This window comes from Mustela lutreola, chromosome 11, assembly GCF_030435805.1.
Source record: "Mustela lutreola isolate mMusLut2 chromosome 11, mMusLut2.pri, whole genome shotgun sequence".
NCBI classification, from domain to species: domain Eukaryota; kingdom Metazoa; phylum Chordata; class Mammalia; order Carnivora; family Mustelidae; genus Mustela; species Mustela lutreola.
The window spans coordinates 66691269-66696405 of NC_081300.1; the positions used below are offsets into that span (position 1 = coordinate 66691269).

At 42.4% G+C, this 5137-nt stretch overlaps 1 long non-coding RNA gene across 1 annotated transcript; it reads right to left on the reverse strand.

The window, feature by feature from the left end:
- Positions 1-642: 642 nt before the first annotated feature.
- On the reverse strand, positions 643-1237 carry LOC131811392 (uncharacterized). The gene is made up of 2 exons (XR_009345921.1): positions 948-1237; positions 643-862 (listed from the first exon to the last, which is right to left on the reverse strand). It is a non-coding gene; the product is annotated as an uncharacterized LOC131811392 (long non-coding RNA).
- Positions 1238-5137: the final 3900 nt, after the last annotated feature.

The window sequence follows — 5137 nt, forward strand, 5'->3', positions numbered from 1 at the left end:
TAATACAATAAACTTTATGTTGCTTATTTTTAAAAATTTTGAGGGTTTTATTTATTTATTTAAGGAATATCTGGACCTAACATGGGACTTAAACTCAGACCTTGAAATCAGGTGTCCCACCCTTTTTTTACTGAACCAGTCAGGTGCATCATGAAACTTTAGAAATATGCTAAATGAGTGTTTCCTCTGTTCTTAGCTGACAAAGAATATTGGAGATGCTCTTTTTTTTCTGGAGGAAATGTGTTTTGCCTCAAATTTTAGTTCTGATCCATGCACATAGAGATCCTTGTCCAATATAAAAGCACTGAAATCTGCTTTTTGGACCAGTTCCTCCCAAGACATTGATATATTTATTCTACTTCAGGACTCAAACATGAATGGGAAGCAATTCAGATACCTTGATTCTTTGTCTGATTAAGGATGGTCTATATTTGGGCTTCCCTGAGAGCTATCTTGTATCTGGTTATGTGATGCCAACATCTTATGATCTTATTTGTACCCATGCACTGTGAAACAACAGTTTATGTCTTCCTTCCTCATCTGGGTCTCTCACTGTGCCTCCCATCACCATATTGCAGGAAGCAGTGGTACTCAGCCTCATCCTCAGGCTGAGCCCCTGTGAGGGTCAGGACAGCTTTGCCCCCAAGGAGGGAGCCTGAGAATCGGGCAGGGGTCCAGGAAGGTTTATTGTGTGTATTATAAATCAATGTCCTAGGGGATTGGCCAGGCTTCTGCTGGAACCAACATGGAAAATGTCCATTGCTGACTGCACCATAGCTGGAGGCACAGGTGAGAGTGACTGTCTCTCCTGGGGACACAGTCAGTGAGGGCTCCTGGGTCACCACAGCCTCAGAACTGGTCCCTGAAATGAAAATAGACACATATTAGAATGAAGAGTAAAGGCAGAGGGATTCCCTCCAAACGATGGCTGTCAAATCTGCATGAACCTGGGCAGTAGGTGAGGAAGGGGAGTAGGAAGAGTGGAGTCCAGGTCATGATGTGGACTTCCCAAAGGTCCCGTGGCCTTACAACTGGTGCTGGTCCCTGGGATGTGTCTTTTATCTCCTCCTGAGCTCCAGGGGGGAAAGGGTGTGTTTGGTGGCGTATTATGCAAATATGAGCCCATAGTGCCATTTGGTTCTGGGTCCTAGGCCCAGCTTGTAGCTGAAATCCAAAGAGATGGGCTGGGGAAGTTAAGCACTCTGAGTTTGTCCCCTGAGAGGAAGCAGCTGCTGGCAACTCTCTCCCAGACAGTGAGCAGTGGTGCAGGGCCCAGTCAGGTGGAACTATTTCAGTTGGTTTCAGGCCTTGCCAGCTCTGAGCGGGTGAACAGCTCCGCCTGGTGACAGTCTCAGGAGACCACTCATGGGTGTGGAAATCAGGCAGAATGAATGTAGCCCATTTGTGTTTTCAACAAACATATCCTAAGTAGGTGTTACCTACTCTTGAGTCTCTCCAGAGAGTTTTCTTTTTCAGTGTCATCTGTTGTATTTTTAACTTCTATACTTTCCACTTGGTGTGTTTTGATGACTTCTATTTCAATGGCGTATTTCTGCCTTTTCCGTGTATTCTAAGAGTTTTTGTAGAGGCCCCTGTGATGGATTTTCTGATTGTTGCTTGAAAATATCTGTTCCATAATGTCAGCATGTGAGGGACCTCAGTGTTTGTGATGGTTGAGTCTCCTTTCTCATTCAAGGTTTGATTTTCCTGGTTCTTGTCAAGACAATTTGGTCATTTTTCCTGGATCTTGGATATTTTTGGATATTTATCAAATAATGTTGGGGTCCCAATTACCTTCCTTCAATCATCAGGTGATTCTCCCCCTTGCGGAGCAGCAAGAGGTCTTGGATTTTATGTCAGCTTCCCAGTGGCCCCAGGAAAAGTGGAGTGTTCAATCTCATAGTCTTGCTGCTGACTCCCTGCTGGAGGAAGTGGGGCAAGAGTGTCCCCTCCAAGTGCCCACTGTGTGAGTGGGGGTGTTGTGAGACCGGATCTGAGCTGGACCCTGCTGACCCCAGAGAGGGATGCCCAGGTATGAAGGGAGGTGCAGAGGATAAATTTTCAGCAACTCACTGGGCTCTGTGCCCTCACTGACAACAGGAAGGGAGGGGTCAAATGCAAAGCCAGCATTCCTGCCTTGCAGTCCCTAATTCATTGTGTTAATGCTAGGTGGGAGTTCAGGGTATGCTCTTACTGGCCCCACGGTCACCAGCAGGGGTATATGAATGCAGAACAGCTCTGCCTTAAATCACCAATCAGTGTTCCTGCTGGTGGATGAACTTCTGTTGAGCTTCTGGGGATCTGCCAAAATTATAGGTGGGAAGAACTGGATTGCCAAGTAGCCCACTGGCCCCACCTTGCCCAGGCTTTCTGATGCTCCTGTGGGATGGAGGCTCAGCTCTCCACTGAGACCAATGACACTACACAAGGTGGACAATCAGACACTGCCCTTTTCTGACAGGAGGGGAGGGACACTAGATGTCTGCTCAGCACTGCTGAGAGCCCTGCATGAAGGCAGAGTTTGGGGATTCATTAGTGTGTGAAGGTAATATAAAATATATATTTTTTAAATTTTTTGCTAAAATATTTTTTTTGCTCAGGCCAATTTATATTCAGATCCTCTGACCATGCTGGTTGACATTTTTAGAGTTTTGCTGGATTTTATTATCTTTTTCTCTTCTGACCCTCTGGGTGATTCTTGGTTGGAGGCTCCTGCAGTGTCTTCTCTTACATGTATTTGGGGTAATAGAAGGGAAGAAACCCAAGGAACTCACTGGTGTTTTTCCCTCAACAGCTGAGGTTTGTAGGAAGTCTTCCTTCTTCTTTCTACCTTATGGAGTTTTCCTATACTTGTTTGTATTTTTCCCAGATATTTCTAGTTGTAAGTGAGAGGACCTGCTTGATTGGGAGCATTTCCTCTTGGTCAGAACTGGAAACCCTGGTGGTGCCTGCTCTGAATGGTTTCCTCCAGTACTAGGATGATGGAGTTCCTGCAGAACCTAAGTTATGGAGGTGATTTATCCTGATCCCCAAGCTATAGAAATAAGGTAATTTGAATATTATTTTACATTATTTTTAAAACAGGATATATATATATATATATATATATATATATATATATATATATATAATCTCCCCAATTTGTTTTTTTAATTTATTTTCAGCATAACAGTATTCATTGTTTTTGCACCATACCCAGTGCTCCATGCAATCCATGCCCTCTCTAATACCCACACCTGGTTCCCCCAACCTCCCAACCCATGCCGCTTCAAACCCCTCAGATTGTTTTACAGAGTCCATAGTCTCTCATGATTCACCTCCCCTTCCAATTTCCCCCAACTCCATTGTCCTCTCTAATTCCCCTTGTCCTCCATGCTATTTGTTATGCTCCACAAATAAGTGAAACCATATGATAATTGACTCTCTCTGCTTGACTTATTTCACTGCATCAGAATCCTAGAGGAGAACACAGGCATTAATCTCTTCGATATCAGCCACAGCAACTTCTTTCAAGATATGTCTCCAAAGGCAAAGGAAACAAAAGCGAAGATGAACTTTTGGGACTTCATCAAGATCAAAAGCTTCTGCACAGCAAAGGAAACAGTCAAGAAAACAAAGAGGCAACCCACGGAATGGGAGAAGATATTTGCAAATGACAGTACAGACAAAAGGTTGATATCCAGGATCTATCAAGAACTCCTCAAACTCAACACACACAAAACAGATAATCATAACAAAAAGTGGGCAGAAGATATGAACAGACCCTTCTCCAATGAAGACATACAAATGGCTATCAGACACATGAAAAAATGTTTATCATCACTAGCCATCAGGGAGATTCAAATTAAAACCACATTGAGATATCACCTTACACCAGTTAGAATGGCCAAAATTATCAAGACAGTAAACATCCTCTGTTGGAGAGGAAAGGAATTCTCTTACACTGTTGGTGGGAATGCAACTTGGTGCAGACCCTTTGGAAAACAGTGTGGAGATTCCTCAAGAAATTAAAAATAAAGTTTCCCTATGATCCTGCAATTGCACTACTGGGTATTTACCCCAACAATACATATGTAGTGAAAAGAAGGGCCATCTGTACCCCAATGTTCATAGCAGCAATGGCCATGGTCATCAAACTGGAAAGAACCAAGATGCCCTTCAACAGATGAATGGATAAGGATGTGGATTTTTGATGACTGTATAGTGTTACATTCTCTCTCTCTCTCTCTCATATATATATATATATATATATATATATATATATATATATATTCTTCTTTATCCATTAACCTGTTGATGGATATCTAGGTTTTTTCCATAGATTGGCTATTGTGGACATTGCTACTATAAACATTCAGGTGCACGTGCCCCCTTGGATCACTACATGTGTATCTTTAGGGTAAATACCGAGTAGTGTGAATACTGGGTCTTAGGATAGTTCTATTTTCAACTTTTTGATGAACCTCTATACTATTTTCCAGAGTGGCTTCTCCAGCTTTCTCTCCCACCAACAGTGTAGGAAAGTTCCCCTTTCTCTGCATCCTTGGACCATGGCATACTTTTGAAAACAAGAACCAAACAGTGGTCCAAAGATATTAAAGAATTTCACAAGTTTTTTGTTTGTTTGTTTCATTTCATTTCATATTTCATTTTTTCTGAGTTCCAAGACTCATTGTTTATGTACCACACACAGTGCTCCATCCAATATGTGCCCTCATTAATACCTAACACCAGACTCACCCATCCCTTCATGCCCCTCTCCTATAGTTTTATAGGAGTTTCAGTTTGTTTCTAAAAGTCCGCAGTCTCTCATGTTCATCTGCCCCTCTGATTTCCCTCAATTCACTTTTCCTTTCCTTCGTCTAGTGTTCTCCATGTTATCCCTTATGCTCCACAAATAAGTGAAACCATGTAATAACTGACTTTCTCTGCTTGACTTATTTCCCATAGCATAATCTTGTCCAGACCCATCCTTGTTGCTACCAAAGTTGCATATTCATCCTTTCTGATGGAGGTATAATATTCCATTTTATATATGGACCATATATTCTTTATGCATTCATCTGTTGAATGGCATCTTGGCTCTTTCCATAGTTTGGGGATTATGGCCATTGCTGCTGTAAACATTGGGGTAGAG